Source organism: Danio rerio, chromosome 13 (assembly GCF_049306965.1).
Source record: "Danio rerio strain Tuebingen ecotype United States chromosome 13, GRCz12tu, whole genome shotgun sequence".
NCBI classification, from domain to species: domain Eukaryota; kingdom Metazoa; phylum Chordata; class Actinopteri; order Cypriniformes; family Danionidae; genus Danio; species Danio rerio.
Genome location: NC_133188.1, coordinates 47,556,971 through 47,575,000, shown reverse-complemented (window position 1 = coordinate 47,575,000; position 18,030 = coordinate 47,556,971). Strand labels below are relative to the sequence as shown.

The following is an 18,030-nucleotide window of genomic DNA, read 5'->3' as shown; positions in this document are numbered from 1 at the left end:
AGAAGACAAATTCAGTGCACTTAGAGGCTTTCACATCTGAACTCTGAGTACACAAAAGCATACATGCATCGTGTGCAATTTATTAAAAACCGTACAGCTAAAGTGTTACTGTAAAACATATCCGTAAATTAGCATTTTCCATTTTTTGTGATTCATGTTTTTATTATTTTTTAAATAAATTTTACCCATTTATTTGTGCTTTTAAATTGCATTATGGGACCTTGATCATTCTTCCAACAACTTTTAACCTTTAAAAGTTCGAAAAAAGTGACTTTTATGATAACATTTTTAATAGTTTAAACTGATATATTTTCTGGTTTGGTGTTTTATATTACAGTACAAAAACCTCGTTATAAACCGCCAGTGCATTTTTTATTTTATTTTACAGACGTATTTCTCTCTGAATTATATCTTATACATTATTTCAAACTATTAAAATGTCAATAGAAGTCTCTTGTTAAACTTTAAAGTTGAATTTTTAATCATCAAAAGTCAAAAGAGCAGAGATCAAGGTCCCATAATGCAATTCAAAAGCATAAATAACTGGAAAACACATGTGAATCACAAAATATGTAAATTGTTAATTATTTAGAGTATTAAAAAGGTATTATTCCTGGATAATATTACCCTAATCCTTCAAGACACCAACAATGTAAACCATTATAAGTTTAATTAACCTATTAAGCTATTCAAACACTTTTTTTCTCTCTTGAATTTTAAGTGTTGACATTTTTGGAGCTCAAAATATGAAGCTTTTTCGAAATACCAAAGAATATCACATTTATAATTTGTTGATAAAGCACTGTTTCTATCTGAGGCATTCAACAGAACAAAAAGCCCCTTTAAAATACTTATAAAAGTCTGTTTCTGAATGAGTTTTCTGTCATATTTTCTTGCATGAGCGCATAGCCTTTTAAATCAGTTATGAAAGAACAATGTATTTAATCCTACAAACAGATGCTATAAATAACTTAAATTATATGTTTGAGACTACATAATCTGTTGAAACTGTTAAAATGAAATTTTAATCATGCATTAATGGACTTACAGTACATTTCTAACATAGCATATTTGTATGACTCAACCATAAAAATGTTTATCGAATTTTCTAACCAAAAAAAATCACCCTATTATTTTATATTTTACAACACACACACACACACACACACACACACACACACACACACACACACACATATATATATATATATATATATATATATATATATATATATATATATATATATATATATATATATATATATATATATATATTCACAATATGTGCATAAAAAATGTGTATGTAAACAAAGCTAATATGTTGTCGAATCTACAGTATAATGGTATAAGTAAGCTAGAACTGTATTACTAGAATTTGTATTACTAGAAGTATTATTAGAAAGATGTATGATAGAACAGGTATTAAAAGTTTGTGCAGTTCCTAAGTTGTGGACTTGGAAAGGACACTATGACTCAGTTCCCAAGAGCGCAGCAGCAATATGTTTAAATGAGGTGTTTGTGTTAAAGGGACCCAAGCCGTGTTATTTTAATGGCCTTGAAACCACACTCCAATATTGAGACACATTATTATAGTCCTAAATCAGTAGCTGAGAGTCAAACTGAATGGAAATTCCATAAATCATAATCTGGTTGTTTCGGCGGATCTATTACACCACACATATAAATTTGAATATTGATAATATATATATATATACTCTATACACTCAAATACTGACAAAGGAGGAGTTGTCATATGAAGTTATTATACAGCAACTAAAATGTTTTTAAAGAAACTAGTGTATTTAAAGTTTTGATAATGTTTGATTTTATTTTCCCATATCCCAAAAACTAAGCTGTGCTTAGAATGATCCAAATATTTCAAAAAATAAATAAATAAATAAATAAATAAATAAATAAAAAATAAATAAATAAATACAATCATTAAATTATTTAAATGATATGAAAAGCAAAACAATCTGTGTGACACACTGTGATGAGTGTGACTTTTTTTTTCTTTTTTTTTTCTTTTTCAGATTTTGCTGTTCATGGAAACAACTCATGAAAGATGGATAAAATAACAATAAGATGTATTTAAGAAACAACATATTTTTAGTAAAATATACAAACAATCATACTAAATTCATGTTTTGATTTATTAAAAATGTCTGACAGGATTTTATGGTATACAGATGTTACATTGAATAACATTTTAGTAAGTGTCTTTTGCAAATAAAGATTAAAATATGTAATTTTTTTTATCATTTACAGAACTGAACCAATAAACCAACCAACCAACCAGTCAACGAACCAAGCAACAAACCAACCAAATTAATCAAAAATCCAAACAACCAACTGATGAACCAACTGACAAACCAACCAACTGACAAAACAACCAAACAACGAGGAACCAACCAACCAACCAATGACCCAACCGACCAACCAAACATCCAACCGATAACCCAACCTACAAACCAACCCACCAATCGACGACCCAACCGACAAACCAACAGACAAACTAACCAACTGACGAACCAACTGACAAACCAACCAAACGACGAAACAACCAAACGAGGAACCAACCAACCAATGACCTAACCGACAAACCAACCAACCAACCAACGACCCAACCAACAAACCAACTAACAAACCAACAAACCAACCGACAAACCAACCAACCGATGACCCAGCTGACAAAAAAACAACAACCAAACAACCAACCGATAAACCAACCAACCAATGATCCAACCAACCAACTGATGAACCAAAGAACCTACAAACCAACCAAACAACCGACAAAACAACCAACCGACAAACCAACTAACCAACCAACAAACTGACGAAACAACCGGGATCGAACGAACCGAGGACCCAACCGACAAACCAACCATCCAATCAACCAACTGATGACCCAACTGACAAACTAACCAACCGGCGAGCCAACCGCCAAACCAACCAACCAACTGATGAACTAACCAACTGACCAACGAATCAATTAACAAACCAACCAACCGAGGAATCAACCGGTAAGCCAACCAACAAAACAAAAAACAAATGATCAAACAACCAACCAACGACCTAAAAGACAAACTAACCAACCAACTGACAAACAAACCAAACAACCAACCCAACAAACAAACCAACCGACCAATAAATCAATTGACAAACAAATCAACCAACCGATGATCCAATCAACCAACCAATCAAATAACAGATCAACCAACCAATCAACCAACCAACCTGTAGTACATTTTCATTCTATACATTGCCAAAATTTGGGACAGACATGCACCTATATAGGCACCTGGCTTCAATTTAACTACAACTTGTAAATGCTCTTATAGCTGCATATGGTGGACCAACTCTATACAATAAATATTGGGACATCATTAAATTTCAAGTGCATGTAAAGGCAGGTGACCCTAAAGTTTTGGCAGTATAGTGTGTTTTATACAGGCCACCAGTCTGAATATGTGACTGGATGGCAATTAGTTTTCTTCAGGCAATGATTAAGGTTAAGTCTGCAAATATAGTGAATGCTGCATGATGCTGAAGGCCTGCGCTCTGTTCTCGTCCCTACAGCTTCATAATGGAGTCATTAATGTTGGGATTAATGATCACTCAGGTCAGCGGCTCATTGTAATTGCTCACTTCACTTCAGAAGCACATATATGAGGAGGGATTATACTGCGGTTATGAGCTCTGGAGTGTGTGATTGTGTGTGTGCAGGTTTGAGCACTGAACATGGTAGTAGGTAAGAGAGACCACAGACTTTACCTGAGCTGAATGCAGTAACAGCTTAGATTTATCAATATATATATATATATATATATATATATATATATATATATATATATATATATATATATATATATATATATATATATATATATATATATATATATATATTTGACTTTATAATGGCTTTTAAAAATGTAAAAACTGCTCTAATTCTAGCCGAAATAAAACTCTTAAGACTTTTTCGATAAGGTAAAACATTATCAGACATACTGTGAAAACTTCCTTGCTCAGTTAAACATCATTTGGAAAATATTTAAAAAAGAGAAAAAAATGTAAAGAGGGGCATATAATTCTTACTTCAACTGTATGTATACATATATGTAGGAAGAGCCCGGTGGTTCCAAACATCTTCCACTTGCGGATGATGGAGGCCACTGTACTCATTGGAACTTTCAGAGAAGCAGAAATTTTTCTGTAACCTTCCCCTGTCTTGTGCCCGATACAATCCTGTCTCGTAGGTCTACAGACAATACCTTTGTCTTCATGCTTGGTTTGTGCTTTGACATGCACTGTCAACCCTGGGGCCTTATATAGACAGGTGTATGCCTTTTCAAATCATGTCCAATCAACTGAATTTGCCACAGTTAAACTCCAATAAATTAATCTATTTTGGAATAAGGCTGTAACATAAGAAAATGTGGAAAAAGTGAAGCGCTATGAATACTTTCTGGATGCACTGTAGGTAATGAATTCTTGTGCATTTGAACAAAACAGATTTATTAAATGTATAGATTTGTTAAAATAATATTTGTCACCAAGCGTCTTTAGAAATAGAAAGATTACACATTTAAATTCATATGAAATATTAGAGAAATAAAATTACAAACTACAAAATTTGAACAAAATTTTTGAGATATAGATAGAGATTTTGCTCTTTTTAAATTTTTTATAAAATATTTTTCCGCAACATTCATTTGGGTGTACTTATTTTGGACCGTTATCATAAGTTATTTTGTTTTATTAGCTCCAGATTTGGCTTCAGTACTGACTAATCTATGGATGAACACATATAATATTGTAAAGCATCCTATTGACCTTATTCTAAAATGCGGAAGTGCGCCTGTTTTCGCGATTATCTTAGAACTTCCGTTTCAGTTGCCTATGGGAGAAATGACAAGGAATAAACGGCAAAAACGGTCAAACTACTTGCTCTACAAACAAATGTTTGCATGACTATACAGACCAAGTAGAATAATATAACAAGGAAATATCAGTTTGCAACATCAAACAGCGAAACGAGCAGTTTTTAATGTCTAAAAATGAATGGAAGTGAATGAGACCGGAAGTCTTGTGCCAAAAAGATTCAAATGGCAGCGCCCGCTCGTCTGCGGAGAATAAGGTCAATAGAATATATTTATAATTGAGAGATGTGTATTCAGACGCAGTATGTTGAGCTCTGTATAGAAAAAGTTGATTATACTAACTATCCATTAATTAATACCCATTTTTAATCAAATAAAAGTAGGCCATTTCATATCTGGCATTTTTGAAGCTAACTATTGTTGTGAGGAAAATAAAAAGAAAGAACAAGTGTACAAAAAAACAACAACCTTTTTTTTCAACCTGTAAATTAAATGTGCTATTAATTTAGAAAAATAAATAAAAACGCTTCTATAAAAGGTGGCTTTCACTATTAATGATATTTTCAAAACAATATAAAACTTTTAATATTCATCATTTATGGCTGATAAATGCTAGAAATGCAGTTATACGGCCTTACATTTACATCTCAATAAACTGTTTAGCAATCTGATCCATTTTGTCTCTTGAATAAAAGCTTTAATTGCATCTAGCAGCATTATGGCCATTTAAAGTGGTTTTCACAATGTAGCAGACACATATTCTGACTATTAGCTCTGTTTAATAGTGCACTTATTAGCTTATTATGAGTTTGACAAGACTGAAAATGCAGAAGCGTTCTACCAATTTTATATTTAGTATCATACATGACGACAAATTAAAATGTCACTTCAAGACATAATTTCCATTATACAAAGGAAGCAAATGAGGGCTGAAAGTTATTTTCACCAAATGTCACAGTGCACTCAGAACACGTTCAAAACACTCAGTGAATGTGCTCAGACTCCATCTTCCTCAAACCCTCGTGCAAACAAAACTAGACAAATAAATGAACAGCAGTCATGTATTTCATTTTGCAAATAGTTTTTTACCCTTGCTCGACTCGCAAACCTCATTATCAAAACAATTGTATTTGTATGCCAATTAGCATCTCCGCTGGCACTCTGTATATTTAAATTTGATTAGAGTGATATTCATTAAGACAGGTTAGAGAGATGTCAGGGTGTTGCTTTTATTAGTTTTCAGCCTGTTTTTTTTTTTTTTTTTTTTACGCTAGCATTTCTCTTTGATTAGTGTTATACTGTCTATAAATTAAACAGGGCTCTGGGGAAACCTACAGAAGGTGTCAAAGTGCACTTAAAATATACTGCATTGTAAAAAGATAGGCTCCCATATAGAATTGGTTGGATGCTGTTTGAGTTTGAATCAGTTTTATCAGTTTTTAAAATCCATCTAAAACAAGCATAATAAATCCAAGAAAGTCTTACTTCAGGCTGTTCGCTGTCTCGAATAAATAAATAAATACATAAATAAAAAAAAACATAAATACATAAATAAATAAATAAATAAATAAATAAATAAATAAATAAATAAATAAATAAATAAATATCATTGTATATTGCCTACTATATAGGAATAAACCTCAGCTACAGATAATTGAAAGCTAATTAAAATGCTATATCCAAAGGCAACTGAAACAAAAAACAAGCAATTAAAAAATAAATAAATAAATAAATAAATAAATAAATAAATAAATAAATAAATATATATATATATATATATATATATATATATATATATATATATATATATATATATATATATATATATATATATATATATATACACACACTCATACACATGCACACACATACACTACTGCCAATTTAGTTGATTCAATTCACCTGTAGCGCATGTCTTCAGACTGTGGGGGGAAACTGGAGACCCAGAGGAAACCCATGTGAACACGGGGAGAACATGCAAACTCCACTCAGAAATACCAACTGGCTCAGCCAGAACTAGTGACCTTCTTGCTGTGAGGCAACAATGCTAACCACTGAGCCACTGTGTCACCCAAAATGGCTTCACTTTAATACTTTTAATTACATTACTGTGATTAACAAAATTGAAATTTAAATATGGTTATTATCATTTGGTTTCTGATATAACTACAAGCATTAGACCAATCATAACGGTTCCATCTGACCAATTTAAAGAGTATACTTTCTTTAAAGAAACTAGATCCTTGAACCAACCACTCCAGGTAGTGGAAATAACTAATGTTGTATTGTATAGTATTTATAAAATTAACATGATTTATCTTTGACCTTGGAATACCGCAGCTGTAAATGTACTGCAGAAGACCTCCAAAACAAAATGAGGAATGATTAAAATAACATAACAGGCACACTTTAAAATGCAGCATTATAATATTGCATACCTTGTGCTAAAGCGTTCACATTCAGAGTGCCACTACGATGCTTACAGACAGAGAGAGAGAGAGAGATTTTATAAATATATATATAATTATATCTGATTGCGTGTTCTATGCTCCAGTGCTCTTGAGTTAAGCTGGTTTGTTTCGCACTTCTACTGACTGCCATCACAGTTATCTTTAGTACTGTTATTATCTTGAGACGCTGTCAAAATCACTGTAACTATTCCTCCCTCCTTGGTAGCTGTCACGGCTCTAATACATCACGGTTATTCGGATCTCAAACCACAGTGTGCTGCTAAAAAACACACAATATCAGCACAGTCACTGTCACTCTAGTCAGTGTCACTCTGTTGCTAGTAAATGTCATGATGATTATAGCTGCTGCACTCACAGTTAGCACTTAAAGCAAAGATACTTATTATAAGAAAAATATATCAGCCTACATAGAGATTTTTTTTTGTTAGGTGGCACCTTTGGTGTACATATTACCTATGGAGCAACCTGTAAGGTATTGCGAATTTTTCAAACAAATGCTGTTTTGGTAAGCTTAAAGGGTTAGTTCACTTCCAAAATGAACATTTGTTGATAATTTACTATCCCCTTGACATGCAAGATGTTCATTTTTATTAATTTCTTTACATCAGGAAAAATGATCATCAAGTACCTACAGTAGCTGTCATGGGCGCTCTCTACAAATGCACAGGAAACAGATTATATAAAACATAAAAGTAGCGAAGAAGCTCGACACAGAGGAACATTTACACCTCACTGCCAACTAGTGTTTCGGATGCGTTAATGCAGACCGACAGAGACAGCGCGCAGAAGTATAAATGCACAGCCACGCGCGTTGCATGCGCCGTGGGTTACGCCGGTCACCTGAAGCAGAAGTATAAATCAGGCTTAAGGCTGCACATCCGATGCATATCCATGATACATCCCAAAGGTGCTCTCTTGGGTTGAGAACTGGTGACTGTGGAGGCCTTGTGTCATGTTCAAAAAACCAGTCTGAGATGATTTGCGCTTTATGACATGGCGAGTTATCCGACTGGAAGTAGTAATTAGAAGATGCGTACACTGTGGTCATTAAGAAGTGGACATGGTCAGCAACAATACTCAGGTAGGCTGTGGCGTTGACACGATGGTCAGTTGGTACTAATGGGCCCAAAGTGTGCCAACAAAATATCCCCCACAACATTACACCACCACCACCCGCCTGAACTGTTTATACGAGGCAGGATTGATCTATGCTTTCATGTTGTTGATGCCAAATTCTCAGCAAAATGTCGCAGCAGAAATTGAGACTTATCAGCTCAGGCAACGTTTTCCAATCTTCATTTAACCAAATCTTGCCTGTGTAAATTGTAGTATCAGTGTACTGTTCTTAGCTGACAGAAGTGGCCGGTGTGGTCTTCTGCTGCTGTAGCACATCCGCCTCAAGGTTGGACGTATTGTGCATTCAGAGATGCTCCTCTGATACCTCAGTTTTAACAAGTGGTTATTTGAATTACTGTTTAATATCAGCTGGAACCAGTTTGGCCATTCTCCTCTGATCTCTGGCATTAACAAGGCATTTGTGCCACAGAACTGCCGCTCACTGGATGTTTTCTCTTTTTCAGGCCATTCTCTGTAAGCCCTAGAGATGGTTGTGTATAAAAATCCCAGTAGATCAGCAGTTTCTGAAATACTCAGACCAGCCTGTCTGGCATCAACAACCATGCCATGTTCAAAATCACTTAAATCACCTTTCTTCCTCATTCAGATGCTCGGTTTGAACTGCAGTAGATCGTCTCGACCATGTCTACATGCCTAAATGAGTTGCTGCCATGTGATTGGCTGATTAGAAATTTGCGTTATTTGAGTTTGAGTTGCATATGCTTACAAAAAAACAAAAAAAATGTAATTACATATTTATTTTGTTATTAAAATGGTTATTTTGAAGAGTAGCCATCAACATCCATTCCGGGAAAAAAGATCAAATCTGGTATAAAAGTGATAGTATAGATAGTTATATAGTCAGAAAACATGAAAATCAGATGTGTTTGCTCTTTAAATATAATGTTTCCAGTCTTTAGCAGCTGGGGCTATCGAGAACATGCTAAACAGTCAAACCTTGACCCTTGAGAGAAATCTGGTATTACAAATCTGACTCAATGGTACTCTCTTCAGTTCACAGCTTGTTCCAAACTGCAAATGAATCGGTGACCCCTACAATGACAGGTCTTTACCCAGTAGACTGCTCCAGCATTTCAGACCTGGCTTGGTTTCCTCGAACAGGAATTGACCACCTGGTTTCAAGGGTTTTATGTTTGGCTACCGTGTAGCTTTTGTCCTGTTTCTGGAGTGGAAGCACAGGAGTCTCCACAGAGGACATTTCTGGGAAAATCACCATTCAGCTCTCACTGGCTCTGTTCAATAATCTATCCTGCTTCCAGTCTGCTGGCCTGGAAGTTATTTTCTAAGTCAGAGTAGAATTGGAAATGACAAAAGTGACTGATTTGAAAAACAAATAAGATATGCAAATAAGATTCACTAGATTCTGACATTACCATAATGTAAAAATATATTGCTCACCAATTTTTTTTTAACCCACTCCGAATGTTATCATTCGATTTAAAGGGTGTGGTTATCATCTGATAGATATGGGCCAGTCTTCTGCACCAACTAGAAGGCTCAGAATGTCATCATCCATCCACATAGTTAATCAGCTATACTAATAGAGAAGACTCCTGATCCAGATCTGTTTTTACATTACTGTGATGGTTGGGTTTAGGGTTGGGGCTGGGGTAGACATTAATAAAATACAATTTATAGGAAATTTAATAAATAATATAAATATTTATTGTTAAATTCCGGTTGCAGCCGTAAGTGATCTATAGCTGATAACGCCCATTCAATTGAGTGACAACATTCGGATCAGTTGATTTGTACCCTTCATTAATTTCAAACCAAGTTAAACCATTAATTTTCCTTCAGCTTAATCCCTTATTTATTAGGGGTCCCCACAGTGGAATGAATCATCAACCATTCCAGCATATGTTTTACGCAGGGGATGCTCTTTCATCCACAACCCAGCACTGCCATTCATTCCCACATTCACACTCATACTATGGCCAACTTTGTTTATCCATTTAACCCACAGAGTATGTTTTTGGACAGTGGGAGAAACCAGAGGATACTCACGTGAACACTGGGAATACATGCAAAATCCACACAGAAATGCCAGCCAGAACTTGAACCAGCAACCTTCTTGCTGTGAGGCGACAGTGTTAACCACTGAGCCATCATGATGCCCTAAGTTGAACCAATGTAATTTTGCAAGTAATTTTAACTTACATCAATTAAACTGACTTAAACAATCAAGATAATAATAATAATAATAATAATAATCATAATAATAATAATAATAATCATTAACAAAAATAAGTTGAAACTTGATTAACTTTCTAAATTAAGTTAAAGTAACATAAAAACATTGGTTGCCATGACTATGATGTAATTTTTTACAGTGCACGTTGATATACTGTATTATAATAATGTTTTAATAATTAACATATTATATCATTTACGCTGCATGCATACAAGTTTTTGAATCCTGCATGTAAGCTGAGAGTTGACAATGTTTTGACACACAGTCTTTTAAAGTGTACTCACACTGGCAGCTTGTATGAACGAAGATGAGTGAGATCTACAAACATTCATGTCTGTGCTTTTTCTGAGGTTATGAGTGACAAAATGTCTTCGTAGTCATTTAAAACAGAATTTCAAATATCTTTGAAATAGAGATTTATGATAGCATCAATTTGGAGTGTATATAATTCAAACCTGAACACTTTTTTTCTTATTGTTTAACACACAAAAATGTATTTTGATATAGTAATCAAACAGTGATTACCACTGACTTCCATAGTTCAAAAATAAAGGAAAAATAATAATACTTAAAACAATTAGGTAGATAGGTGGGTGGATGGAACGATGACGGAACAGCGAAACAATGGACAGACCACAAGAACAATGGTCGGATGGATGGACAGATGGAACGACGGACAGACAAAACGATGGATGGATGGAATGATCGACGCATAGTTAGATGGAATGACGGACGGATGGGCGGATGGACGGAACAATGGATGGAACGACGGATGGGCGTACAGATGAATGGATGGATGGAATGATGGAAGGAACGATGGATGGATGGTTGGATGGAACAATGGATGGATGGTTGGATGGACGGATGAACAATGGATAGATAGAACGATGGAATGATGGATGGAGGGATGGACGGAACAATGGATGGAACGACGGATGGGCGTACAGACGAATGGATGGATGGAATGATGGTTGGATGGAACAATGGATGGATGGTTGGATGGACGGATGAACAATGGATAGATAGAACGATGGAATGATGGATGGAGGGATGGAACGATGGACAGACACAACGATGGATGGATGGAATGATGGACGCATGGTTGGATGGAACGATGGACGGATGGATGGTTGGAATGATGGACAGATGAAACGACAGATGGGTGAATGGACGGATGGATGGATGGATGGATGGATGGATAGTTGGATGGAACAATGGATGGATGGTTGGATAGATGGATGAACAATGGATGGATAGAACGATGGATGGATGGACAGAACAATGGATGAATGGAACGATGAATGGGTGGATGGAAAGATGGATGGAACGATGGATGGGCGAATGGACGGACAGTTGAATGGAATGATGAACGGAACGATAAATAGTTGGATGGATGGATGGATGGATGGAACGATTGATAAAGTTATGGAATAATGGATGGAATGATGGATAGAATGGTAGAACAATGGACAGACAGACAGACAGACAAAAATTCTTCAAAATACTTTCCTAAAAAAAAAATATCAAAAAGGAGACGAAACATTCATTTGAGCTAAAAATTAGATTCTCAGTTAAGAATTAAAATACATTGTCTGGGTCTAACGAAGTCATCTAAAAAGTAATTATCAGAACTTTTAGAGTCTACATTTCATTCCAGACTTTAGGGGGAGTTGAAAAATGCTGCCCATTTTTAATCAGCTCAGCAGGTTTTGAAACAGAGCCGCTGAGGTCAAAATGTCCAGACCCCACTAATGAGATGCAGTATAGAGAAATATGTATGATTATTGCACTTTTTCATCCATTCCTCCGCATGTTATATAGACTGATTTAAAATGTCCGATTTCTGCATTGATAAGTGCTCATACATATTCAAGCTTCTGAATAGAAAGTTCACTAGAGGAATAAAAGGCCTATTTTTATTAAAATCAGTAATTCATCTAAAATGTGTTGTATGTGATTAAGAATGAACAGAGGGGCTCCATGACTAATGAAACACAGACATGCTTTGTTACAGCAATAACAGAGAGAAATGCCATTCTCTATATATGATGTGCTCTTGATTGTTTTATCATCAGAATGTTCTGCTTCCACTGCACATTCCCCGGACAACACTTGCCATTTGCTAGATAGATAGATAGATAGATAGATAGATAGATAGATAGATAGATAGATAGATAGATAGATAGATAGATAGATAGATAGATAGATAGATAGATAGATAGATAGATAGATAGATAGATAGATAGATAGATAGATAGATAGATAGATAGGCAGGCAGACAGACAGACAGAAAGACGGACGCACAGATAGATAGATAACTTTGAAAAAGGACAGACAGACAGACAGACAGACAGACAGACAGACAGACAGACAGACAGACAGACAGACAGACAGACCGACCGACCGACCGACCGACCGACTGACCGACTGACGGAACAATAGGAAAGCAGACAGACAGACGGACAGAAAGACGCATGGACAGATAAATAGATAACTTTTAAAAAGGACAGACAGACAGACATACAGATAGATAGACAGACAGGTACAACAATAGATAGGCAGACAGACAAATGGACAGAAAGACGGACGGACGGACAGACAGATAGATAAGTTTGAAAAAGGACAGACAGACAGACAGACAGACAGACAGATAAATAGACCGACGGGTAGAACAATAGGTAGGCAGACAGAGAGACAGACAGAAAGACGGACAGACAGATAGATAAATAACTTTGAAAAAGGACAGACAGACAGACAGACAGACCGATAGACAGATAGACAGATAGATAGATAGATAGATAGATAGATAGATAGATAGATAGATAGATAGATAGATAGATAGATAGATAGATAGATAGATAGATAGATAGATAGATAGATAGACAGGTAGCACAATAGGTAGGCAGACAGACAGATGGACAGAAAGATGGACGGACGGACAGACAGATAGATAAGTTTGAAAAAGGACAGACAGACAGACAGATAGATAAATAGACCGAAGGGTAGAAAAATAGGTAGGCAGACAGAGAGACAGACAGAAAGACGGACGGACAGATAGATAAATAACTTTGAAAAAGGACAGACAGACAGACAGACAGACAGACCGATAGACAGATAGACAGATAGATAGATAGATAGATAGATAGATAGATAGATAGATAGATAGATAGATAGATAGATAGATAGATAGATAGATAGATAGATAGGTAGAACAATAGGTTGGCAGGCAGACAGACAGACAGAAAGACGGACGCACAGATAATTAGATAACTTTGAAAAAGGACAGACAGACAGACAGACAGACAGACAGACAGACCGACAGAACAATAGGTAAGCAGACAGACAGAGGGACAGAAAGATGCACGGACAGATAAATAGATAACATTGAAAAAGGACAGACAGACAGACAGACATACAGCTAGATAGACAGGTAGAACAATAGGTAGGCAGACAGACAGATGGACAGAAAGACGGACGGACGGACAGACAGATAGATAGATAAGTTTGAAAAAGGACAGACAGACAGACAAACAGATAGATAAATAGATCGACGGGTAGAACAATAGGTAGGCAGACAGAGAGACAGACAGAAAGACGGACGGACAGATAGATAGATAACTTTGAAAAAGGACAGACAGACAGACAGACAGACAGACAGACAGACAAACAGACAGACAGACAGACAGACAGACAGACAGACAGACAGACAGACAGACAGACAGACAGACAGACAGACAGACAGACAGACAGATAGATAGATAGATAGATAGATAGATAGATAGATAGATAGATAGATAGATAGATAGATAGATAGATAGATAGATAGATAGATAGATAGATAGATAGATAGATAGATAGATATCGCCTGACAGCAAGAAGATCACTGGTTCAAGCCTCGGCTGGGTCAGTTGGCATTTCTGTGTGCAGTTTGCATGTTCTCCTCGTGTTTGCATGGGTTTCCCTCAGGTGCTCCGGTTTTTTCCAAAGTCCAAAGACATGCGCTATAGGTGAATTTAATAAACTAAATTGGCTGTAGTGTATGAGTGTGTGACATTTGGTCCCCACAATGTAAGGAAATACAGTACATGGCACACAAACACACAGAAAGATACACACACATGCACTCACACACACACACACATCCAGCTTTCAGTATTAATCATAAATGGTTTCCTCTGGCAGGAAGGATTACCCCTCCTCCGTACAGGTGCACCAGGCTTCATTTACCGCAGACACATCAAAGACTGTTCAATCAGGGATTATGATCTCCAGAAACACACAATACAGCGCATAACCTCATACTCGATCGCTCCCTATAAATCTGTGATTATCTGGAGCACAATAGGATTAGGCCTGTCCTCAAATGGCTTATAATCATCCAGGAGGTGGGCTATTGCTCCGGCGGATGCGTTTTATCGCTTTCTTGCTCTTCATTTGGAGTGTTTGAGGTCAGGATAATGCAAGTAGTGTTTTGTACTGTCATCTTGATAGGAGACACCATTATTAAAGCAGACTGCAAAAGGATGTATTGCATTTGAACTTTAATATGCACATCAGGCATCCATAAAAAAGAGAAAACACACACACAGTGATGAGATGTAAATGAAAAGTCAAAAACGACAAGGACTATGCATACTGCATGATGTACTATCATATGCAGTATTTCAAGATCTCGGATAGTAGTATGCTACATGAATGCTAAACAAATTTATGGAGCTAAACGACCGCTGCTTGCACTAAAGTTTACTAAATTTGATGTCAAATGATTCTACATACAATTTTTACATTAATTTCGTCATCCTTTCCTTGACATTTACAAATATGACCTGAAGTAAGAAAATAGAACAATGCATACTAAAGAAATAGCAGGATGTAGTAGGCTACAATATTCCAGATATTCAAAATGATTGCAAACTCTACACTCAAAACACAGTACATACAATACAAAATAATCTTCTAATTTAACAACTTCTGAATGTTGTGATTCACGGGTGTTCAACGTTTACTTGCAACAATGAATTGATATATAAGATTACCGATCTGTTTACTTTTGATGTTGAAAATTCATCTCTGCAGTTAAACAAAATGAATTTGACATTTTAGTTTGAAACCACGTATTATACAGACACTCTGGTTGTTTTGTTTTTTTTTGGTGGTAATTCCCAGAAATTTGCAATTTTGTGAATAATATATGTATGTATGCATGTACATTTTTTTTCCCCCCAATTTCTGTTTAACGGAGTGAAGTTTTTTTTTCAACAAATTTCTGAACATAATAGTTTTAATAACTCATTTCTAATAACTGATTTATTTTATCTTTGCCATGATGACAGTCCAGAATTTTTGACTAGATATTTTCAAGACACTTCTATACAGCTTAAAGTGACATTAAAAGGCTTAACTAGGTTAATATGGTTAACTAGGCAGGTTAGGGCAATTAGGTAAGTTATTGTATAGCGATGGTTTGGTCTGTAGATTATCGAGAAAAAAATATAGCTTTATGGGGCTGATAATTTTGTCCCTAAAATGGTGTTTAAAAAAAAATTTGAAAACTGCTTTTATTCTAGCCGAAATAAAACAAATAAGGCTTTTTCCTGAAGAAAAAATAATATCAGACATACTGTAAAAATTTGTTATACTCTATTAAACATAATTTGGAAATATTTAAAAAAGGAAAAAAAAATTGAAGGGGGCCAATAATTCTGACTTCAACTGTGTGTATAAACACACAGTTATATATATATATATATAACTGTGTGTATATACATATATATATATATATATATATATATATATATATATATATATATATATATATATATATATATATATATATATATATACTGTATATATATATATATATATATATATATATATATATATATATATATATATATATATATATATATATACAATATATGTATATACAGTTGAAGTCAGAATTATTAGCCCCCTTCAAATTTTTTTCTTCTTTTTTAAATATTTTACATATATAATATTATACATATTTTTCCCGGTGCTGGGAAAAAAATCATTAAATAACGGCTGATAAATAACACAAATTAAATTACAAAAATTTCCTTAAATTTTAATTTCTGTAATTTAATATATGTTATGTTTTTTTAACATTTCTAATCACAATAGTTTTAATAACTCATTTCTAATAACTGATTTATTTTATCTTTGCCATAATGACAGTAAATAATATTTGACTAGATATTTTTCAAGACACTTCTATACAGCTTAAAGTGACACTTAAAGACTCAACAAGGCTAATTAATTTAAGTAGGCAGGTAAGGTGATTAATTAAGTTATAAAAAATTAAGTTTGTGTATAACAATGGTTTCTTCTGTAGACTGTCGAAAAAAAAATAGCTTAAAGGGGCTAATATTTTGTCCTTAAAATGGTGTTTAAAAAATTAAAAACTCCTTTCATTCTAGCCGAAATAAAACAAATAAGACTTTCTCCAGAAAAAAGAAAATTATCAGACATACTGTGAAAATTATAAACATAAACATAATTTGGGAAATATATATATATATATATATATATATATATATATATATATATATATATATATATATATATATATATATATATATATATATAACTAACTAACTGTATATATATAAAAATAAAAATTCTAAGAGGGGCTAATAATACTGACTTCAACTATATATGTATTTATAGCCTAAATCATTTTGGTCTAGTCAAGACAAGATATAAAATGGTAGAGATTAGGCCCAAGAAAGGTTGTATAACTCTTAATTATATCCAAAATCTTAATTTCTCTCTCTCAGATTTCACTTTCAGGAGCATCTGACATCACACCTTACTCAGGACATGCGTTAGGGCTTCCCCTACCGTAATACACCTAAAAAACGTATTGGCGTAAAACTTGTCAATGACAGGAAAGCTAAATAATTATTAAACTAAGTAATTTATCGATATCACAAAATCATAATACCAGCAAATAATGTCTTTCAATTTGGTCACATTCAGCAGCCGCCATCCTTCAACTAATCTTCACCATTGTAAGCTGCTTGCTTTTCTGTTTGTTCCATTGCTCCGTTTGTAAGATAATGTAAAACAATAAATTGCAAACTAAAATAAATACATTTTGATTATATGTTTTGGAACGAGATTATATATGGTTTTATGAGAATATTTAAAAAAAATGTGATTATTTTGTATTTAATTAAGAATTTTGCAGGATTTTTTGCAACTTTTTGTTGATTTCAGAGTTTGAGGAATAGTGAAAAACTATGGTGTCTGATTATATTTATTTAAAAAACAAAACAAAACAGCATTTTATTTTTGTTATTTTTAAGTACAGCTGATCAAATCA

At 34.3% G+C, this 18,030-nt stretch overlaps 1 long non-coding RNA gene across 3 annotated transcripts in view; it reads left to right on the top strand.

Annotated features, from left to right (window-relative positions):
• LOC141376995 (uncharacterized) overlaps positions 1–10,279 on the top strand; it is a 15,106-nt gene extending 4,827 nt beyond the window's left edge. For 2 of the 3 annotated variants that reach the window (XR_012388722.1, XR_012388721.1), the window contains exons 3-4: positions 2,269–3,023; positions 9,482–10,279. This is a non-coding gene — a long non-coding RNA (uncharacterized lncRNA). Of the gene's footprint in view, positions 1–2,268; positions 3,053–9,481 lie in introns of those variants that run through there. The other variant, XR_012388720.1, reaches the window with a different exon arrangement.
• The last annotated feature ends 7,751 nt before the right edge of the window (positions 10,280–18,030 follow it).